Consider the following 24,567-nt stretch of genomic DNA (forward strand, 5'->3'; position numbering starts at 1 on the left):
TGTATGACATCCAGCAGAAAGCAAACTCTATCTTTGCTTCAGAAGGTTCTGTGAGGTTTGTTTTCTCTTATTGTTTTTTTCTGTAAATATAGCAACAAAGCATCCTAGTCAGTGTGAGCAGATACAACAAAATACTACAGACTTATTATTTTAAATAGCAAAATTTTTATCTCATAATCCTGGAGTGTTATATATCTGAGATGAAGGACTAGCTAGGTAGATTTCATTTCAAGGGCTAGTTTCTTAACCAGCAAGCAGTCAACATTTTTTATATGTGTAGCTGGTCTTTCTGATAATGCTAAAACAGAGGAGAGGAGGGTAACAGAACAGTCTGTAAGGGCTATCTCTTTCTAAGCCACTCTTAGGGCTTCCTTTCACTCTCAGTGCCTTCTAATACCCTGGTTCCCCTCAAAGAGCCATATTGGGGTTGCAGACCTTCAATAGGAATTTAAAGGGAGCATCATTCACTGAATGCCTTGGCATTCAACATCTGCATTCTGCTTCTTGCTTGAGTTCATGAGCACGTGACCATGAGAGCTATTTAGAAATGTGTAGCATGGAATCAGTAGATCCTGCGGCTTGCTGAAAGTTAGAGGTTGTCCCAGACTAGCACTATCTCCTAGCTCTCAGCAAAAATGAATCCTCCACAGTGAAAAATATGGCTAGCATATTAATTACTTCACTCATTGTTGTAACCAAATATCTGACAAGAGGTGACTTAAGGGAGGAAGGGTTGATTTCAGCTTATTGTTCTAAGGGACATGCTTCGTTATGGTGAGGAAGAGGGAAACGCAGTAGGAACACAGGTGGGTGGCCACATTATATCTAAAAATCAGAGCAATAAAGATGAATGCTACTGTCTTAGCCAGTACCCCAAAACTTGCCAATTTCAGATAAACTAGTAAGAACACACAAACCACCAGAGGTAAAAAATAACACAAGGCAGCAAACAATGTTTCGGACTTAATAGGCAACTATTAGAGGAATAACAGATGCTGGATGTAAAATTAATATATGAAGTAATCAAAGAGATAAAAATGAGCAAGGAAGGAGGAAGTTGTTCAAAATAATCAAATACCTGACAAACAAAAGTCTATTTTTACACTCAGTATGAAGTTCTTCAGTGTTGCAGTTGCAATACAAAACACAGTTGCATGTTCATGCATATGGGTATTCACAGGTAAAAATAACTAAAAATAGCATTAAAAAGTCGTTAAATAAAAATAACAAAAAATTAAGGATAAAAAATTCCTTAAACAAAAAGTCTCAACTCCTTAGGAAGGCATAGCTATTCTAAGCATGTATATATTATCTAAAACAATATTAAAGAGTGAACAAGTAAAAACTTTGACTTACAAATGTGAGCTGGTAGATAGATACCTGTGATTCAGACACTGGGAAGGCTGGGGTGGAAAGCTAGGCTATCTGAGAGCAATTTCAACACATAACAAGAGTTTATCTCAAAAATTAGTCAAAATTACAGATTATTAGTACTAACTCTAGCATCACACAGTAGAAATTGGCATGACTTTCTTATTTCTTAAAAGGATGTGCAGCTAATTAGCTATTAGTAATTGGCTATTTTATCAACTTTTGCTTAGAGATGTTTCTTTGAAAGTATCTAAGTCTTGGCATTTTGACAAGAACATTTAAATTTTTTCTATAAGTTCTCTGTTGAATTAAGAAGACAAGCCTACATAATTCTGAGAAGGGTTTTACTATATGTCTTCTATGGAGTCAATCTTATTAAAGGCATTATTTAAACCATATATAATTTTGCAAGTTTCTTCACACCAGAAAATATGAGGCTCAAATGCTATGTCAGCAAATTCTACAGCATTTTGAGAAGCAAAATATTTCCAATGTCATGAAAATCCATAGAATTCAAAAGTAAAGTCTCCCATTTATGAGCCAAAATGCAAATGAAGCTATTTGACTGATAAATGCAAAGGTATCAATCAAAACATCGATATAAAAAGCAACACGTCAAAACTGTTTGCTTTATCTTAGAAATTCAGTTCATTTTTATACTTTTGATATTAGTATATTTAAAGCTGTATGGTTTCAAATCATCAAATAAACACTATATTTCAAATACATATTTAAAAAAATATAACAAATTATAAGTAGAAGAAAATTTTGTTAATCTATTAAAGAGTACATTAGTACGTATAGAAACTATAATTCTTTAGCAGAGGCATTTCTTTCGAAACTAAGCATAAGACAAGGGTTCCCAGATTATTTCTGAACTATCAATTCTAGTCCGTTAACCAATTTGTCTATTTTTGTCCCAGTAACATGCATTTTCACTTGAATAGCTCTGTGTATCTTGAAATTAGAAATGATGATGCCCCCAGAATAGGTTTTATTGTTCAGGAGTGTTTTGGTTATATATAGTCTTTTGGGCTTCTATATGAAATTTATGATTTTTTTTTTAAAAAAGCTCTGTCAAGAATTGCATTGCAGTTTTTGATGGGGATTTCACTGAATTTGTGTGTTGCTTTTGGAAGTCTTCTTACAACATTTATCCTGCTAATTATGAGCATGAGAGATTTCTCCACCTCCTAGTGTCTGTTTCATTTATCTCTTTAAGTTTTCACTGTGTGGGTTTTCAGGTCCTTGGTTATGTTGAGGTTTATGTTTTAAGTCCAAGGTATGTTGTTTCTGAGGCTATTGTAAATGAGATTGTTTGCCTGATTCCTTTCATGGTCTGCATGTCTTCAGTGTATTGAAAGGGCACTGATTTGGGCATGTTCATTTTTGTAACCTGCCACTTTCATGAAAGTATTTATAGCTCTAGAAATTTTTAGATGAGAGAGTATGGAATATACTTCAGGGTATAGACTCATTTAAAGACTTATAGAATAGCACTCTGGTAACCCAGGAAATAGGACCAACAATCAATAAGCAGAGAATTTCCTGAAATTAAAAACAAAACTCTACTGCAATGGAAACTGCCTATCAACTGAATGTTCAGGCTACAGATTGGGAAAAAAATCATTGACTACTGTACATCTGAGAGAGGATTACTGTCTGGAATACACAAAGAACAATGACAATGAAACTCAACAGAGCACTGAGAAAACAATCACAACCCAACTTTAAAGTGGGCCGTGAAACTCAGCAGAGCATTTTTGATGAAAAAGTGCAATTGACTAAGACATATATTAAAGTTTTACTATCCATAGCAATCAAGGAAATACAAATTAAAACTACACTGAGATTTCATTTTACTCCAGTTAGTATAGCCAAGACTTTTTTTTTTTTAAAGGTAATAAATGCTGGGATGGATGTGGGGAAGGGAAAACTTCTTCATTGTTGGTAGGAGTGCAAACTGGTGCATCCACCAGGGTGGCTTTAAAAAAAAAACAAACCTAGAAATAGATTTATCATCTGACTCAGCTACACCACTCCTTGACATATGCCCACAGAACTCTGTATCTTACTATAGAGCTTCTTAGTCATCCATGTTCGTTGTTGCCCTACTGATAATGGCTAGGACATGTGAAAAACCTAGATGTCTATCAACTGATAATGAATGGATAATGAAAAATCAACTTCCCAATGGAACGTTAGTGAGCATTAAAGAATAATGAAATCATGAACTCTGCCAATAAAATGAATTTAGCTGGTGGAATACACTGGGCGAGTTTACTCATACCCAAGAAGACAAATGTAAAATGTCCTAGCTTACAGGTGGCTCCTAGTGTCAAATCTTTAGATTTGTATGTTCAGTTTGAAATATACATAGAATCCAGAAAATTAGAAAGAAAGCATGGATAGGGAGGAGAAAGGATGATTGCAGGGGTGGAGAGATAGTAGAACATTGATTGTATGAAGAGGAAAGAAAGAATAATGGAAGGGAAGTTTAAGTTGGAAAAGGGATGGAGGCATAGGTAGAATAGGGTCTAGAGGAAGGATAAACAACATTCAGAAAAATCCATACAAAACTCTACTTTATAAATCTCATATGAATATAAGAGAATTTAACTGACATTACCCTATAAATGGAATAATAATTCTCTCAGAAATCTGCACACCCTGCACAGCTATTGTGAACTCACAATAAAAAGTTGGCAAATAAAAAGTCTAGTTCTTGGTGTGGTATACCTCTCCTCCTGTTTTTGATCTCCCCCAATAGAACAGGCTATTGCCATTGTTCTGGGTTGCTGTTTAGCATTTTATTGCTTAGAGAGGGAAGGATTTGTTTGAGTTAAACTTCCCCATCACTATTCATTATTGAGGGAAGTGGGACAGGACCACAGGCAGGAACCTGGAGGAAGAAATTGAATTTACACTGCCTACTGGCTTGCTTTCTATGACTTCCTCCCTCATTTCTTAGTTCTGGGAGGTACTATGTAGACTCCTGGGGTGTGTGGTTAATGCAGAAAGTGATCAGAATGCAGAGAATATCTGTGGAGTGTTCAGCCACATATGGGGCATCTTATGTCAGGAAGGCCTAGAGTAAAACGTCTTTCGGACACAACAGGAGTGCTATACTCGTGAGTTCACAATAGCTGTGCAGGGTGTTTTCTATCGGACACAACAGGAGTGCTATATTTGTGAATTCACAATTGCTGTGCAGGCCATTGTCATTCCGATAAAACAGGAGTGCTGTACTCGTGAATTCACAATAGCTGTATCTGCCTGCACTAGACCCACACAAAGTGTGGGTGATTATTTGAATGAAAATGGTCCTCTTAGGCTCTGAATTTGTAGTTTCCAGTTGGTGAAAGGGAAGGATTAAGAGATATAGCCTTGTTGGAAGAGGTATGTCTCTAGGGGTGGGCTTTGAAGTTTCTACATTCTGCATCATACTCTCTCTACTTCACATCTGTGGATCGGGATGTAAGCTCACCTCCTGCTTCAGCACCATGCCTGCCTGGAGCACCATGCTCCCCGCCATGATGACCCTGGACTCTAACCCTCTGGAACTGTGAACTTCAATAAACATTTTATTTTGTAGGTCATTTTGGTCATGGTGTCTTATTATGTCAATAGAAATGTAACTAAGACCAGTGGATCATCCCTTTAAGTTTATATTATGATTCATAATAATAGCAAAACTACAGTTATGAAGTAGCAACAAAATAACTTTAAATTTGGGGGTTACCTCAACATGAGGAGCTGTATTAATGAGTCCACAGCATCAGGAAGGTTGAGAACCACTGAACTAAGAGAAAGACAAGGTGAGGAGGGGATGATGAGTCCCCACCCTTGGCCAGAGAGATGTTGATAGTTTAGGACTCCTGGAGGAGAGAGAATCTATTTTCTTTAAGAATGTTTCTCCTGGTAGGTTGATTGTGTCTAGTGCATGGTCTCACTAATTGGACTGGGTGGGTTATAAAAAAAAGACATGAGGTTTGGAAGGGATGAGGGGATAAATTATGCATTAAGCAAGAATTATGGAGAAGAGTAAGCTGATTATGATTATGCATGAATGAAATTTTCAATGAATTAATACTTTTTTTTCCAAAAAAGACAGGAATGGCTGCTGTGGTGATATTAGTGTATAAGATAATGCTGGAGGTTTCAGTCAGTTCCCCAGGAAAGAAAGACAGAAGATAAGGGAAGTGTGATGAATACTGTCATATCCAGAAAAATGGGTAGACCCAGGATGCTCATCTTAAGTGAAGTAAGCCAAACTCAGAAAGACAAATACAGAGTGTTTTTTTATCTCATCCAGAATCTAAATAAAATAGCATTTTAAAGAGACATTAAAGTGGTAGAAGAACTATGTGGACATGGGAAGGAGACCAGGGAAAGATAAGTCAAAAATGTAATTTTAGGGGCAAAATTGAAACTATATTATGCACATGTAAGAACATATTACATCTAAGCCCATAATTTTACATAAGTAGTATATACTAATAAAAGGAAAAGGGGAATTTAAATTTAAGTACTTTAAAATATATTGTTATTTCAACTTTCAAGGGCTTGATATTTTTCAAAACAAGAAGTTGAGAAGAATTTTTTTTTAAAAAAGAAAGATTGTCTTCTTAGCTTGCAAGGTTCAGGTATATATTGTTTACTGTAGTGATTTTGCTTTAATTCTCCAGGACTGCAAAAAAAGTAATATATGAAAAGAAAAAAAACAAATTTCTCTTTGTTTTTTAAGGGGGAGGGCATGCAATGCTCCAAATAGAAAACTAAATGGTATTTATAAATAAGTCAAAGAAACAACAGAGCTTCATGAGGCAGTTGAATGTAATACTAATAATCAAACTCAGACTTTATGTACAGAGACTTCCTAGAAAATAATTTTGAAAAGCAAGTATTGTCACAAAGTATTTTAAATACTTAGGAAGGCATTTAATAGTGACATCATTTACGTGGTAAAGATTATAGTAATTCAGCAATTTATGAGAAAATATAATATGACAGTGTGTGGTGGTATATACCTGTAAACCCAGTACATCAGATCTATAGACAAGAGGGCCAGAGGTTCAAGGCCACTCTCAGCTACATAGCAAGGTTAAGATCAGTTGAACTTTTCAGACAAAAATTTAAAACAAGAACATTTTCTTCATACAAAGGCTTAATATCATAAAAATGTTACTGCTTCTATGTTGATCTATGGATTAAATGAAATTTAAATTTAAACTCCAAAAGATATTTAAGAGGCAATTTATGACCTAATTATTACTTTTAGTAAAGGTTCAATTGCCCAACAATAACCAAGAGACTCTTGAAGAGAACAAATAGAAGGAACTGAGAGGGGTAGCACTCCCAGAAGAGAACTCTAATAGTTAATAATTAGCTTAGATTAGCATCACATGCAAACTGAACAGGCTCAAGCTCTCAGTATGAAATCCAAACTTAGCTGGTACCTTGCTGTGTGGCCGAGGCTTTGCAACTTTAGGGGGATAAGATAGACTTTCTAATACATAGTACAGAAATTATTTCTTATACAAAGAGAAGAAACTAGAAAAAACATCAAGATGTGATTCCTACAGTCTTCCTCAAAAATGTAAAATAAGCTGTTTATGTATGCTAGCCTTCCTTGATCTTCTTTGAGTTATAGGGGTGTCATTCAATGTCCTCATCCTTTACTATTTGGAATTATTCTTTCCATTTTCTTTATCCCTTTCTCTAAATTTTTCTTTATTGTTTTTAAAGCAAGAATAACAATGGTTGTTTTGGGAGTTAATTTTAATCCAATATAATCTTAGCTAAAATTGACTAAATTTTCAAAGGTTCTATTTCCAAGTGAGAGCACACTTCGTGCTTTGAGATAGATATGTCTGCAGGGTAAGGGGTACTGTCCAATGTAGGATAATCATTGAAGAAAAGCATAACAAATTCCCCCCCTGCTTATAAAGATAACGGAAAGATAAGCTACAAAACAAGAGGGGATATTAATAATATATAAAATGGACAGAGTTTATGTACATATGGTGCATAAATATTTGCATAACTGATGTGAATCATTAAGAGAGATAAATAACCCAATGGAAAAATTGGCAAGAATCACAAATAAGCAGCTTACAGAAGAAAAACTGCATATGGCCAATCGCCTTATGAAGAGACTCTATGCATGTGCAATGAAAAGGGAATGAAGACTAAGGTCATGATAAAAGTATATTTTATTATCTCTATGTTAAGGAGTCTGTGAAATATTGTCACACCTCTCATTGTAACAGAAACCCTCATGCATCACTATTGTTCACGGGATCGTTGCTTATCACAGTGAAACGTTAGCTGCAATCCAATAACTCATTGGTAAAGATACGTGATATTGCTGTGGGATAATGGTCATTCATCCTATCACTTTTATTATTTTAATAAATTACTGATTGGTCAGTAGCCAGGCAGGAAGTATAGGTGGGGCAAGCAGGTAGGAAGTTAAGGTGGGGTGACAATAACAGAAGAATTCTGGGAAAAGGAAAGGGTCAGTCTGCAGTCGTCACCCAGACACAGAGGAAGCAAGATAAGAGCACCTCACTGATAAAGGTAGCAAGCCATGTGGCTGACACAGACAAGAATTATGGGCTAATATAAGTTATGAGTTAATAAGAAACCTGAGCTATTAGACCAACCAGTTTATAATTAATGTAGACCTCTGTGTGTTTCTTTGTGACTGACCAGCTGCAGGACCAGACAGGACAGAAACCTCTGTCAACAAATGGTGTCAAAGTGGAAAACAATATCCATATAAAACCTGAGAGTAATTCTAGACACCAAAGAATGGTAAAAAATATCACATCGAAGTTGGACACAGCAGCACAACAGCAGGGAAAGCTACATATATGGAGAATTTTCTATCTCTATCCTGAACACATTCAGAAAGCAGAAATACAGTGTATACATTGGTCTTATCTTTACACCAGCACACACTGCTACTCTCCAAGAAACTTGAGGGCACAAAGGAGGCATCCTATCCCTGGTTATTTAGCCTGCGATATAGAATCTATATCTGTATATGTTTTTCTTGTCAGAACATTGCACAGTCCATAAACTGTTCATTCAGGAATTGTCTTTTTTGTCTTCACTCTATCCTGCGTCATGGCCAGGGCCAGGGAATGTTCCCTCCTGCCTAAGGAAGGTCTCTTAATCTCAAATGGTTTGTAGTATAGTTGCTTGACCAAGGTTCTAACATTAAACCTCTGTTTCCAAGTCTTGAATTTCTTCCATGGCTGTGTAGTTGCTTTTTGAAGCTAGAATTTTCTTGTTAGAGAATGCATATTTTTTGATACATTGGTTCATCAGGAGATTGGGTCAGTCTCTTACATCACCCTAAAGCTATAGGAAGTGTGATGTCATTTTGAAAGCTCCTATGTCATTCCTCTTGTCAGCTACTTGAACTTAGACACACGGGTTCTAAAATGCTGTCATTGATGGTTACAGCTCTATTCTGATTTTCAAACTGTAGTTAACTAGAACAGTTATTCTCAACCTGTGGCTTACAACCCCATTGATAAACCCCTTTCTTCCAAAATATTTATTATGATTCATAAAGGTAGAAAATTTTCAGTTATGAATTAGCAAGGAAGATAATTTTATGGTTGGGGTTCACCACAGCATGAGGAACCCTAATAAAGGGTCAGAGCATTAGGAAGGTCGAGAACCACTGGGTTAGAAGAGCTAGAGGTGGGAGTTTAGATGAGGTTTGGATGAATCTTCACCTGTTATTCTGGAAATACTTAACTCACTAGTGAAGAAAAGATTAACAAATTTACAACTCAACTCCTTTTTTCACTTGCTTGTTTGAAAATTAAGAAATGAAACAAATAAATGAGTGAATTGGCTGTTTCCTCCTTAAATTTTTGTTTTAGCAGATAGTGAAGGAAGATTTACAAGGAAATACCTAAATATATCTTAAAACATCACCAGCTATTCTTGTTGGTAAAATTCCTTTAAATAATGCTTCATTATTTTAAGTTATACCCCTTATTTTTGCAGAATAAAATACATGAGTTCTTAATAAAATTCCTTCTTGGAAGAGACCTTGGTTCATTCCAGATTAAAGGACTGTGCCTTTGCCTGCCTGGATTCAAATTTCACTCCTATGACTTACTTGTGTGTCTTTGGACAAGATTCTTAGGTCTGTAAATCTCAGATTTGTTGTTTATAAAATGTGACAGTTAGTAAAACCTTTCTTGGGTCTTTGTGAAGATTAAATTACATTCATTTACAAAGTTATAAAAACAGCTGGTTCTAGTTGCTGTTCAAATGGTTGCAGTTAGCTAGGTCTGCCTCTGAGTTCATCTTTTTCAACAGCCTTATCTGAGCAGTTTGCCATGCTTCTTGTTAGGCCTGGGTGCTTAGAACTTGGAAATGCTTAGGTTTTGTATTCTATCACCTAACAGTAGAACAGCTCATGTTGCAGTATCTTTAGAAAATGGCATACTGAATGGAAAACTAGGCTTCCCGTGTTTTTGGAAGACTAAGCACAGAAAGTTCCCTGGACAACACCTTACACACACACAGTGATACAACGGTGAATGTCTGCCTTCCATCTGATCTATGTTGAAGAGAAAGACCTTGACTTTGTAAACCTCTAGCAAGAACATTGCAAAGTCAATCCAGTGGCATCTTTGTGCTCGCACTGCCAGGTTTTGGGTTGTCTGCATGGCTCCTGTTGGGTAACCTGGCCTGCCCTTGGCTTTGAGCCCTTTCTTCTCAAAGACACTTGATTAGGGCTGAGCCAGCGTCCATACACACACAGTGGGCACCATGGCTCCCAGCTGCTGCCCATGTGTCACTTAGGATACACTGTCCTTGCAGGCTACTCTGAGTGGTTTTCCCAACTTCTGCAATAGACTTGAAGTTTCTGAGAGCTCAGAAAACCTGTTCTATGTAGTCTTTGCTCAGTACAAGCTGGGGTATACTATGTCTAATCCCTTATCCACACCTGGAGTACTGTTATCGTCTCCTCGGGCTGGAAAAGCTCAGTCCTGTGCATATTCAAGGTCTGGCCCAAAGCATTTTTCAGTGCACAGCTAGAACTCTCTTCTTCTAAACTTTTTATTATGTGTTTATCAAGCTTAAATCAAAACTTTCCCACATGGTCTACTGCCCTTATGCAATTCAGATCTTTCTGCCTCTTGTTTCATCCACTCCATCTGTGTGTTTTGGCCACACAAACCTTTGTTCCTCGGACAGTACAAGGTCATTACTGCTTATTGCTTTCACATTTGGTTCTCTCTGTCTGGAAACCTCTCACCAAATTATTGTCTCATTAGATTGTTTTTCCTTTTCGGTGAAGTTCTATGAGCATCAAAGGACATCAATTCAAACAGCATATTCTGTGGCCCCATAACTCTTGTACAACGGTTCTCAACTAGGAGTCTTGTGGTCCTCCAGGGGATGTTTGGCAGTCTCTGTACATGATTTTACTTATGACCACTATAAGGGACAGGATATCACATAGAGGAAGAAGGCCAAATGTACTCTAAACATTGGGAAATGCTCTCCAAAGAATAGTCTCTCACAAATGTCAGTGTTAGGAAGGCGGAGAGAGTGTACGTAGCACAGTCTTACTTTATTTACTTACGGAACTTGGCATTGTGAGGAACTGATTGATTCATCATTCATGATTGTAACTCGATGCTACTTGTGTTCCGAATTAGAATATAAATGCCGGGAAAATAGAAATCTTGTCTTTTAAAGATTTGTTTGAAATTTCATGCCTGAGCACACTGTATTTGCATCGTTTCCACTGCTCCTTCTCCTCCCTCCAGCTCCTCCCATCTCCCACTCCATCCCTCATGGAGCTCATGATCTCCTCAATAACCATTGTTGTGGTATACACATATGTAGTTTAATAGATATGAAACATATATATGTATGTATGTATGTGTGTGTGTATTATAAGTATATATTTAAAGTAAACTGCTTACAAAAATGTTTCCTTCTGGCCTTTCCAAACATCCTCAGTGTAATTTATCTCTCCTCTCTCCCTCTCATTATTAAACTCTCTTCCTTCTCCCTAGTTACATTGCCCTCCTGTTTCCCTCCCCACGCCCCTTCACAGCACCTGTGCCCTGCTGTCTCCCTCTCTAGCGCTCCTTTTTCCTCTTTCCCTCCCCAGTAGCTCCTTTTGTATCTCCACATTTCATTGGTTACCCTAGGATTTGTAGTCATATGCAAAGATTCAAATCTAGAACCCACAAAGATGAAAGAACGTGCAAGCTTGTCTTTCTGGATTACTTCAATCAATATAGTAGTTTCTAGTTTTATCCATTTAGATAAAATTTTAAAGTCTCGCTATTCTTTACAGCTGAACATGGCTTCATTATGAACTCATCCCACAGTCTCATTTTCTGGTCGTTGACTCAGAGATAACGAGATTGTTTGCATATCTTAGCTATTGTGAAGAGAGCATCAGGGAACATGGCTGAGCAAATATCTTTGTAGTAATGTCGGGTCCTTTGGTGAAATGCTAGGGAGTGGTATAGCTGGGTCATATGGTAGATGTAGTTTTAGCTTTTGGAGGATCCTTCACAGTGATTTCCATAGGGGCTGGTACCCTTTGATGCCTCCTCACGTGCACTTGTTGGTCGTTGTCTAAAAATAATAAAAAGTTAAAGAGCTGTTCTGACTTTGAAATCTCAAAGTAGTTTTAATTTTCATTTGTTTCATTGCTAGGGATAGTGACCATTTTTTAAAAATATTTTGTCTGTTTCATGATGGTCATGTCTCTAGTGTCTACTCTGTACCTGACCTTGGTAGGAATATTAATAATATTTGTTGAATTAATGAAAACCATGGCAAATCTCAGTGGGAAAGTTAACTATGTATTGCTGTGCATTATATTTGACCACACTGTACTTGCACTGCATTTTGTATTGGTTATTGATATATATATATATATATATTTTGGAGATAATTGACTTTATAACAGAGATATGTCAGTGATAGATAAAATAAATTCATTAATAGACAATATCTATTGTAGAAATATTTCAGTTTCTGTGTCTATCACAAGACTTATTTTTAACTGTGCTCTGTGTGCTGTCCTTCAATATCTAGTAATTTTCATCCTTGCTTTATTTTCAACTGTACTTTAACTATCTAGAAATTAATAAAAAGCAATGTACAGTTTGAGAAAGCATGAGAACTGTCTGAACACACTCTTTGCCTGCCATTGTGGGTCAGGTTAACACCTCCCTAGGTGTGGAATGTGTAACACAACTGCCTTCCCCTAACATGCATGCTCCATTTCAGTATTATGAACATGGTGATAATGAGGGGTTAACTTCAGCATTATCTGCTTAAAATCCAGACATACTTGTCTGTCTAACTAAAATCAGAAAGGTCATAATGAGTCCACAAAGAGTTGATGCTGTCCCTCTTTGCCTGGTTTTCCTAGGGGCAGAATAGTGGGTCAATCACTGAGAAGAGTTTGTTTGGCCTACATGGGATCTGTTCTGTTTTGAATAGTTTTAGCTGCTACTTTTAGCCACCTAGAATGTGAAATTGGACTATTTATCATGGAATTGGGGCACCATGTACCTTTTGTTCTAATGGGCACTAGCCAGATGTGTGTGATGAGAGTTGATTGCACCTCCATCATTTTTTCACCACTTCTGGTATCTATGAGAGTAGAAGAGGAGACAAATTCATGGAAATGGGAAGGTGTGCTGTATCCTATCTTGAAGGCTATATTGTGATTGGATATATCAAGTCAAGATTGTTAATTACATTGTTCAAATGTTTAGTAGCCAGTCACACCTTTTTCTCCATGTGTAAATGGGCTATCGTTGTCGCCTGTGATGGTGAACTTATTTCCAAATGGTTATTGTCATTTTTTCTACTTTATGTGTTTTGTAGTTACACCTTTAAAATCTTTTATGTGTTTTATTTTTATATGTATAGGTGCTCTCCATGTCTGTGTGTCTGTGCACTGTACGTATACCTGGTGGTGCCCACAGAGGTCAGAAAAAAAAAGTGCCAGATCTCTTGTGACTGGAGTTACAACTTGTGAGTCACCATGTGTGTGTTGGAAATTGAACCCTTGTGCTATGGAAGAGCATCCAGTGCTCATAACCGCTGAGCCATTCCTCCAGCTGCTCAAAGCAGCTTTCAGGTACACCATAGTTTAGAGTTTTATACTGTCTTAGTAATTAAGGCTGCTCAAGATTAGCATTAAAATGTGATTTTCTGCATAAGTTTCTCTTGCCTTCAAGCCTATTTTATCCAGTATTATTGTTTCACCCACATTCTTTACTATTAACCCTTTAATTGACTAAAATCTCTTTGAGTGCTCAGTCAGGTGTGTCTCCTAAAATTTTGTCCATTTTATCACTTGTAAGTTGAAACCAGGTTCTTGTACATGAATGCTTTACCACTGAGTAAGATTCCCAGTCTTGGGGGTTTTGTCATGGTCTCCCTATGTAGCGGAACTTGGCAGTGAAGATTCTACATGCCTAAATTGACTGCAGATTAGCTACTGAGTTTTTAACACCAATGCATCAATCTTAGATAACCACTAGATACATATGCATGTGTGCACGCACACATGCACACACACACACACACACATACACACTCACACACAACTTCTAATATGTTGTGTTTCTTGCTATTACTTAATAATTTGTGACAAGTTTATTTCATTTTTTCCTTTTGTTTTTCAATTTTAAATTGTTGAAGGATGTTTTTCCCTTCATTCAGATTATTTTTGATAGTAACAAGTCAGGCGTCTGTGTTACTAATTATCCAAGCTATTATAATATGCTTGCCTATCTTAATGATATATAAAATAATGAATATCATTGTCATACCTCAGAATAAATAATATGTGACCCTAAAGTAGCTCTACTCAGATCATATTCCTTCAAACTTAAATAGTACTATTATCCTATGTTTTAGTTTTAATCCTTCCCCAATCAGATAATTAGACTGTGTTTCATATGTTGGATGATTTTTATAATTTTATATATCTGTATATAAAGATAAACATATACGCAGTATATATGTATATATATGAAGAAATGAGACAAGTGTATGTATATGTGTATATATATGAACACCAATGCCAAATTTACTACCTTTTCTTTTTTTTGCAATTTAGACTTGGTGAAATAATTTTCCCTCTTCTTGGTCTATGTATTGTAAGGTATCTTCTTGTGAAGATTTGACCCATTAAAAAAGCAGTAGTTAACCTTTTGGTTCATGTGACTCTCAGTTTTTTTTTTTTTTTTTTTTTTTTTGGTTTTTCGAGACAGGGTTTCTCTGTGGCTTTGGAGCCTGTCCTGGAACTAGCTCTGTAGACCAGGCTGGTCTCGAACTCACAGAGATCCACCTGCCTCTGCCTCCCGAGTGCTGGGATTAAAGGCGTGCGCCACCATCGTCAGTTTTATAGTAGAAAGTCTGAACAAATTCTTGATATTCCTATGGATTAAACTTTGAATCAAGTTTCATTGTGTAGCTACTTCCAGTTCCTGGATTTCACACATCAAAGAGAATTGAAATATCACAGACCAAGATGTATAAGGAGCACAAAGATAGAGCAAAGGGGCAGGGATAGATACAATCAAGGTACATTGTATGCATGGGTGAAAATTTCATAGAGAAAATAACAAAAAAGAAGTACAGTGTTACACCATTATCACTATTAAATCACTATTGTCATTTTCTGTTCAAAATTGCTCACTATCATGAATTCTGAACAGTTCATATTCATGTTTATAGTGATAGGCACACGAAAGTGCAAGCAGGGATATGAGACCCTCACAGGTAGTGATCCTCCTATAGCTAAGTAAAATATTTTAACTGATCAAAGCTGTCTTCACACTGTTATTTTTGTATCAGAAGAAACAAATATGACATAATTTATCTTAAGCTCATACAATATGGCCTTAGTTTGTTTTATATATTGAGGTTCTGCAAAAATATTTTAGCTCAGAAAGAAATTCTTCTAAGAAAACCAATCCAAAGAAGGAAAGATATATTTTGGTTTTAAATGTGTCGTTTGCCTGCTTGTTATTCTTTGAAATTGAATCTTATTATATACTGCGGCTGTCTTAAATCAAGTGTAAACTCTGCTTTACCTTAAATAAGAAACATAAAACTTTTTCTCCCCTACCGCCACAGCCCTGGCTGGACACAAAATTTAAAAAATTACTTCTCCTTTCTACTCTTCTGTCCTCTTCCCTTTTCTTCCTTTCCCTCCCTCCTTCCCTTTTTACTTCCTCCTTTCCTCCCTCCATTCTCCCTAACTCCTTTCCTCCTCCCCCCCTCTCTTAGAGACAGAGTGTCAGTATGTAACCCAGGCTGGCTTTGAGCTCCTGCTCTTCCTGCCTCAGTTTCCCTCTTGCTAGGATTATGGATTTGTGTCACCATGCCTGTCTTCCTGAAAAATTTGTTAAACGTTAATCCAACATTTGAAAACAATTAACTGAATATTGCACAGAACAGATAGAGAACATTGAATGTTTCCAATGCAAAGAAGAGGCAAGAGCCTAAGGTGTTAGGTATCCCAATGGCCCACATATGGTATGATTACATATTATGTACATATATGAAATGTGACAGTGTACCCAATAGACATGCTTATTGATACATGCTTATTCAAATAATTCCAAAGAAGTTAGTCTAGATTAGGGATAATCTAGTTTACTCACTGATATGGTCTTCCGGAAAGGTCTTGCTATGTAGCTCCAGGTGGCCTGAGACTCTTGCTTTAGAGTCTGGGTTGGTTTCCAACTTGGTATCTTCCTACCTTCATCTCCTGACTGCTGGAAATATAAGCATTAGCCATCATGCACATCTGTGGGAAAACATTGAATACTTTCGAGCATTTTACATTCTATACAATTATTTATTCTTTTATGAATGATAAATTCATATTTATGATGAACCAGCCTAGAATAAGTGATTATCAATGCAAACTATTAATTCACCCTTAAAATTTTCCTGCCTCCTGAGAAAGGATAACAGTTGTCTTATTGATGTAAAATGTTGACACAATGATTTGTTATAATATAGTCAAAATAGCTTTCTCTGAATTCACTTCTACTTTGTGCAGTAAGAAACATAAATCCATCTTCTTCATATGTCTCTCCTTTAGCTCTTGACCATTTGGGTAGAACTAAAAATGAAATTTTGTTGACTCAATAGAGTGAGACAATTAGATACACCCAACAATTATATCACTCTTTGAGATTTGTTTTTAACAATTCAATAATTTAAATAAAGTCCTATTTCTTAGAATTATTTTATGAAGGAATTTTAACATAGATTCTAGATCACAAACGACAATGTGGATGCCACATTATCAAACCCAAATTAATTCAGTAATATGGTCACTATTCCTTTTGTTTATTTTTTATTTGTAACTTAAACAAAATTATTTAATTTCATTGTCAAATCGCTGCTGGGAAATACAACAGCTTAGAGCTGAGGAAATGGGTACATGACCTGACCACGTCTTACACAAAGAAAGACTGGATTCTAACCCTCCAACTTGGGCTTGGGATTCTTCTCACCTCATGCATTTGAAATAGTTGTAAAATCCTAACCAGTACCTAGATTAAACAGTAGCTTCTGCGTACTCTGAAGATACTCCATTTGGCTAGTTCTGAGCTCTTTTTTTTTTTTTATTGAGAAAAGGAAAAAAAAGTTTCCAGCCTCCCATTTCCCTCCCCCTCCTCCCACCCTTCTCCCCTTCCCCGCACTCCTCTCCCCCTCCGTCTCTAGTCCAAAGAGCAGTCAGGATTCCCTGCCCTGTGGAAAGTCCAAGGTCCTCCCCCCTCCGTCTATATCTAGGAAGGTGAACATCCAAACTGGCTAGCCTCCCACAAAGCCAGAACATTAAGTAGGATCAAGACCCCATGCCATTGTCCTTGGCTTCTCATCAGCCCTCATTGTTCGCCATGTTCAGAGAGTCCAGTTTTATCCCATGCTCTTTCAGTCACAGTCCAGCTGGCCTTGGTAAGCTCCCAATAGATCAGCCCCACTGTCTCAGTGGGTGGGTGCACCCCTCGTGGTCCTGACTTCCTTGCTCATGTTCTCCCTCCTTCTGCTCCTCATTGGGACCTTGGGAGCTCAGTCCGGGCTCCAGTGTGGGTCTCTATCTCCATCCATCACCAGATGAAGGTTCTATGGTGATATGCAAGATATTCATCACTATGGCTATAGGATAGGGTCATTTCAGGTTCCCTATCCTCAGCTGCCCAAGGACCTAACTGGGGACATCGCCTGGGGCTCTTGGGAGCCATTCTAGGTTCAAGTCTCTTGCCAACCCTAAGGTGGCTCCCTTAACTAAGAATTGTGCTTCCGTGCTCCCCTATCCAACCTTCCTTTATCCCAATCTTCCTTTTTCCCCAAGTTCCCCCCATCTTCCCCTTCTCCCTTTTCTTTCCCCATCTCCCCTTACCCCCATCCCACCCCACCCCCAAGATCCCAATTTTCTCCCTGGCAATTTTGTCTACTTCCCATAGCCAAGAGGATAACTATATGTTTTTCCTTGGGTTCACCATTTTACTTAGCTTCTTTAGGTTCACCAATTGTAGACTCCGTGACCCTTATTTCTGCTGGGAGGAGGCAGAATTTTTTTTCAATACAAAGTAAAAAAAAAAGACTACCAGCTTAAACCAAAGAGTTAAGCTTCAATTAGAAAGTAGCCAATGACAACAAAAACAAAACATTTAGGAGCCACTGGCCTTGTATTTCATTAGAGATTCCCTTGACTTCTGACAGTCTATGAGTTTACAGTATTTATATATAACTCCATGAGGACTATTTTATAGAAATTGCTATAGAAATTACTGTACAGAGTTCTCTTACCATTTCTTTTGTGAAATATTAGTTAAATATGTGTTACATTCATTCATGCTATGGAATATTTGTTTAATGATGCAAAGATGTGTTGCATTTGTTTAACTTTGTAAAGCTGTGTTACTTTGCCTGCCTAAAACAACTGATTGGTCTAATGAAAAGCTGAATGGCCAATAGTGAGGCAGGAAAAAAGATAGATGCAGTTGGCATGAAGAGAGAATAGGAGGAGAAATCTAGGAAAGAAGGCAAGGAGTGAGGAAAAGTAGAAGGAGTGAAGCACATCAGGGACTGGTCATGAAGTAAAAAGGAAAGAAAAATATATAGAATAAACAAGGTAAAAAGACTAGGGGAAAAATGTAGTTAAAGAGAAATGGGATAATTTAAGTTAGAAAAGCTGGCTAGAACCAAGCCAAGCTAAGGCTAGGCATTCATAAATAAGAATAAGTCTCTGTGTATTTATTTGGGAGCTGGATAGCAGGCCTCCAAAGAGTAAAAAGAAAACCAACTACACATTTCTACAAGTATTCCTTGTGTGTGAGTGCACAGTGTACACTGTGCTGAGGAAAAAGACAGGAGGCAGAATGTGTTGTGTGCATGCTCTACCACTGAGCTACATCCTCATGACAAGCCTAACCAGTGAAGGAGACATAGTAACTGTATATACATTATAAATATTTCTTAAGAGAATAAATGAAATGTTCACTCATATGAAAAAAAAATCTTTTGCAACTCTATCTTTCTTGCGTTCAGGTCCCTCCATCCTACTTTTCCTTTCTTTGTTATTAATTTTTAGTGTTCACAGGCTCTGCCCAGATTTTTTTCTCTTTTCATTTGTACAGCTTTGCATATAATCATAACCAGCGATTGTATATATTCATCGAGAAACACACCTGTCTGAGATTGTCAGTTTGCACCTCTGATCCTCTGAGGTCCGAGCCCTCTAATTAGCTGGACTACCACACCTGTTTTCTAAGGGGTCCCTGTGTGTCATTGCCAGTGGCATCCATCCCTTCATCTCTGTTCACTTCTGCTACTCAGTAGCTGCCTTTCCTCCACTTCTGCATTTCCATTTTACTAAGAGTCCAGATGTTTACAATGCCTGCTTCACATGGGAGTGGCTAAGGGTTGGATACACATGTAACTATATGTAGTGTTTATCTGCTATCAATATTTGCTAGGAGTAAGTTCAGTTAGGAGACTAGTATCTGATTATTCAGAAATATCTGAAGATGTATCATATAGAAATAGATACAATACTGTTATGTGGGTTTTCTTTGTTTTTGGTGATGTTGGTAGAAGGAGGACCATTCTCTTTGTATAATTACCCAAGGTTGCACTCAGACAGTCATTACTAAAAGAAGATAAATCTAATCAGAAGATCTTTAAAATGCTTAATCACCAATGAGCACTTTCACAGAAGCACCATAGCCTTACATGAAAATGGACCGTAACTGAATTAATGGTAGACACGAGAAATTATTTTGCCGCATATTTTATTGCTTAATATAAACCATGCTGTGAAATAAATATGCCTTCATAAATGGTACATTTAGAGTCAATCAATGGTAATTTTTCCTGTTGAAGTTTGGTAAATAATTTAATAAATCTCCTACTGGAATCAGATGGAATTTCATATAAATCAGTAGATTTTATTTTAGCTGTTTAGTACCCATAATGAATACTTAATGTCTAACAGCATCTACTGTTTACATTTGCCTGGGGTCTCTAAAACACTAGGAGATGAAATGATTTTTTTCTGTCGCCTGGTGTATGACTGTTGCAGAATTAAAGAGTTCCATGATTTTCCTGTTAGAGAAAGAAATTCCTTCCTGCAGTCTCTTGTGAGACGGGACATGGGTGGAACTGCTCTTAACAGTGTGCTGTCTTGTCTAGATTAAATTTGTTCTGAGCTATGCAGCTCTCAACTGTACCCTCTTGCATTCTTAAAACAAACCACAAATTCTATGGGACACATATTTTGTTCTTTGCTGAGTGCTGAGGATGTAAAATGATGATTTAAGGGCCATGAAACTGAAGTTGGTATGAAACGAGGAACAGTATGTAAATTTCCTTTAGAAACATAAAAGAAAGCTTGTTTTGAATATGCTTAAAAGTTTAATAAGAGTTCCTTTCCTGGTGCTCTGGAAACGCAACTCCACAGAAAAAAATAAATATATATCCATTAGCCTCTGCTAAAATGCACCCAGATTTCCAATTACAAAAGTCTTGTAAAGCCAATGATTTCCTCCTTTTAGAATCACTTAAAACAAGTGCAAGAATTATATTGTTATTTGAATAGGCAACATTCATGGATATTGAATAGATTTCTGCATAAGCTGTGGAGAGTGTAACACTTAAATGTAATTCTATTTGATTGCTTTGGGAAACTCCCCAGAAGGATCTGAAGCAGCACAGGAGAGGGGTAACTAGGGAGGTTCTGAAGTTCCCAATCTTTTCTGTGTGAACACTGATAATAAAGTTCACAGAGGAAGTCACGACTCGGTCTTTGAAGGCTAGCCTGGGTTCCAGGTGTTGATGATACAATATTGGACATGCTAGATAATGTCTATGTCCCAATAGCATTTACTTTCCTTCTGTCAGGGTAATAAACAAGACTCATTGACAAACCAATATATACTATCCTGTTGGGTAGTTAAATATAAGCACTACCAAGAAATGCAAGATCATTTTTAAAAGTCATGATTGTGACCTAATTGCTTTGAGCTTTGTCTTCCCTCACGAGAAGATTTTTCTTATGATTTTCATATGCATGGGAATCTGGAGCATCTTATAAAGACACATTAAGGGGGTTGAAGGTTTACACAAGTGATTACATCCCAATATAAAATTAGACTCCAGACATGCCAATTTTATGGCCTAGCAGAGTATCTGCACAGTTTTATCTCTAAGCCTACTGACCAAAGCAACAGCAAAGTATCCAAATATTTTGTCAGGAAGCCCATCTTAAACATACCTGCCATCTAGGTGTTTGTAAGCACCCATTGCAAAGAGGTATCAGCAAGATGAGCTTGTGCGAGCCAGTGAGTGACAAATTAATACCTAATACCATTCCGTGAAGATTAGTTCTTCATCACTGAAGAGCCATCACCTCACTTGTTAAAGAACATAACCCTTTATAACACTATATTCTGTTTCCTCTTTGTTGAAAAATTTCCTATGCCTCCTTTGGGCCCTTACTGGCTTCTGATCTGTGGATATTCTGCACGATATTACATAGTGAAAGCTTAAGAAGAGGACATCAAATATGAGAGAAAGCATGTGGTATTTGTCTTTCTGGGACTGAGTTATCTCACCCAGAATAATTGTTTCTAGTTCAACTATTTGAGTGAAAATTGTGTTTTTCTTAATGGCTGAATAATATTCCATTTTGTATACATACCGCAGTTTCATTACCCATTTATCAGTTGATGGACATCTAGGCTGGTTTCCAATTTCTTTTTTTTGTTTGTTTGTTTTTTTTTTTTTCTAGACAGGGTTTCTCTGTGGTTTTGGAGCCTGTCCTGGAACTAGCTCTTGTAGACCAGGCTGGTCTCGAACTCACAGAGATCCGCCTGCCTCTGCCTCCCAAGTGCTGGGATTAAAGGCATGCGCCACCACCGCCCGGCTGGTTTCCAATTTCTGGATATTGGGAATAGAACAGCAACAGACATGAAAGAGCTTGTATCTCTATAGTAAGATCTAGATAGAGTCCTTTGTGGATATGCCTAAGAGTGGCATAGCTGGGTCTTGTGGTAGATCTCTTTTCAGCTTTAGGGCATGCTCAGGCTCAGAAATAATTGAGAAATAATGCAAAATGGATTCCATGGCTTTGTTACTGTTGTTGTTTTGTATGTGTGTAAGTGTGTGCATGCATGTGTGCATACATGTGCTCGGGCATTCTCTTTATTGTTTGTGTATTTTTTTAAGAGAAAAAAATATGGAGTTGGGTGGGTATAGGAGTTGGATGTTCAGAAATTTTGGAAGACACTGGAGGAAGGAAAGGAATATGAGCAAAATATATTGTACATTAACACTTGAAAAATAAAAAGAGTAATAAAAAAGAGCAAAACCATCTCTGTTAATACTTCTCTCTCTTTTAAATTTTTGTTACTTATTTTACTGTGAATACATGGATTCATATACATATGAAGGCCAGAAATTACTCACTCTTCACCTTGCTTTTCCAGAGAGATTTCTCCTTGACCTGGAGCTCATTGTTTTGGCTAGGCTGGCTGGATGGCTAGCCCTGAGGGTCTTTATGTCTCTACTTCCTGGGAGCTGAGATTACTAGCCTATATTCTAATCCCCTTTTTTATGTGGGTGCTGGGTCACAAACTTGTGACCTCATTTTTGTGCTGCAAGGGCTTTACCCCCAGAACCATTTTCCCAGTCCTCTCTTCATATTTTTATATGTATTATGGAGAGATATGCCAGGCCACTTGGAGAATTGGATGGCAGCTATGGCCCCCATCTCTAGAAAGATAAACATTTATACATTGATTCATAATTTGGCATACACTCTCGGAGTTGTCAACGAGGTTCCGAGGTCCAAGCAGAAATCCCAAGATGGCCACTTCCTCCTCACTAGACTATCATGAAAAATAGAGAAACTTCATGTTTTTCATATAATCCTCCCACCATGAATATTCATGTAACCATCTTCTTTTTAATTATTGAGCAGCAAAGAACACACTGTTGTGGGCTCTGATTAAAAGAAAAAACTCATTTGCAAATATTCTTTGGCCAGTTATTAACAAAACCATATGCTTTGAAAATTAGAATCATCCAAGAAGAAATGAGGAAGAGGAAAGATATTGGCATCTTGAGTAGTCTGTTAAGGGTCTGGACAGAACAATTCTCAGATTCTAAGTCCATTGCCATTTATGTCTCCATATATTTTAGGGTCTGATCTTTATTTCCCACTTGATCCCCTTTTACATTTTACATTTTCAAACTCCATAGTCAGGTTTCCTGTAACAGCATATATATCTGTTTCTCCATATTATTCCAGATCTTAGGAAACTGAATTAGGCAGCTAACTAATAGAATAGAACCGAAAAGTTTAACAAAACGTTTCCCTAGTTGAGCCTTAATTAAAACTCCAACTACAGTGAAGAAAATGGTACCAACGTAGGTGGAGAAGTCTTAATTGCCAGGTATCAATTATTAACAGTTTGGTTGGCATCGTTAAGAAGATTTCAAGTCATTTTACCTACTGGGAGTCCTTTGACCATGCCCATGGCTTTTACCTACTTGATATGTGTAAATAAAATTATACAAATCAGAATGAACATGCTCACTGTGACATGATATAACTTCACCTGTTATTTTCTAGCCTTACTTTTCCATTCTCCACCTGCTCTTTCATTCTCTCCCCTTTGTTATTTAAAACCTTTATTGGAATCTAAGAGCAGAGAATAGGGGAGTCATTAGCAAGATTTCTGCAGGAGGCTTGTACTCAAGTGGTGGTTCCAAGGTCCTGAATTACAAACACCTGCTTCTGTGTTAAAGCCTCACAATGGTGACACTCAGCATGGGAAAAAATTCTTTTTTAGAAAATAATTCCCTTTAGTGTGAGTTTCCCTTCAGGTGTGCATGCATAAACACTTTTTTGTTGTTTTATTTTGTAAGAGTGGATCTTGTAATACACAGCAGGTGGGTTTCTTCAGTGCTCAATACCCGGGAAATATTCCTAACTTGGTCCTGTTCACTCAGATAATTCGATTATATTTTCAGAAAACTTGTGCTTGATATATTGCTGGTGTGCCTTCTCCTGCCTAGGAGAATCATAAGCCACTGGTGTGCCATGAAAGACTTAGACATGTGTGTGTATACTTCATGCAAAAAGTACCGTGTTCTATCTAAATACGTTTGTGCCTGGTGGCATTAAATGAGATAACTATATGTATTTTGGCTGGGAAAGCTTTTGTTTTTTTTGCTTGTAACATCTCTATTCCTAAAATTCATATTCTTCTTACAACCAAACAACTTGCTTCTGTTTTATTGCTTTCTATTTGCTAAAGGAATACATGATAGATTGAGCGGGGAGGGATGGGAAGTCCATAAATCATAAATAAATAAAACCTATGGTTAATAGTTTAGAAATGGTCTCCAGGAATACCTGCACATGACAAATCAATGTTTGAGATGCAAGTGCCTGACTTGTGACTTCCAGCTTGGGCATGTGCTTGAAGAAGAATTGGTGTTTGTTTCTTTGGTATAATAAAATTTCAGGACGCAGTAGCAGCGGCACGCAGTCGCGGCGGCAGTGGAGCAACACAGCGCTGCAATCGAAAATAGGCTCTGGGGGACCGGCGGCGACAGAAGCAAGCGGCGGGGACC

At 37.3% G+C, this 24,567-nt stretch overlaps 1 long non-coding RNA gene across 2 annotated transcripts in view; it reads right to left on the reverse strand.

Annotated features, from left to right (window-relative positions):
- LOC106144298 overlaps nucleotides 1-24,567 on the reverse strand; it is a 129,548-nt gene that overhangs the window by 61,363 nt on the left and 43,618 nt on the right. The window contains exon 4 of one of the 2 annotated variants that reach the window (XR_003378485.1): nucleotides 16,071-16,181. This is a non-coding gene — a long non-coding RNA (uncharacterized LOC106144298). Of the gene's footprint in view, nucleotides 1-16,070; nucleotides 16,185-24,567 lie in introns of both variants that reach the window. The other variant, XR_001229360.2, reaches the window with a different exon arrangement.

Source organism: Microtus ochrogaster, unplaced genomic scaffold (assembly GCF_000317375.1).
Source record: "Microtus ochrogaster isolate Prairie Vole_2 unplaced genomic scaffold, MicOch1.0 UNK1, whole genome shotgun sequence".
Taxonomy (NCBI): Eukaryota; Metazoa; Chordata; class Mammalia; order Rodentia; family Cricetidae; genus Microtus; species Microtus ochrogaster.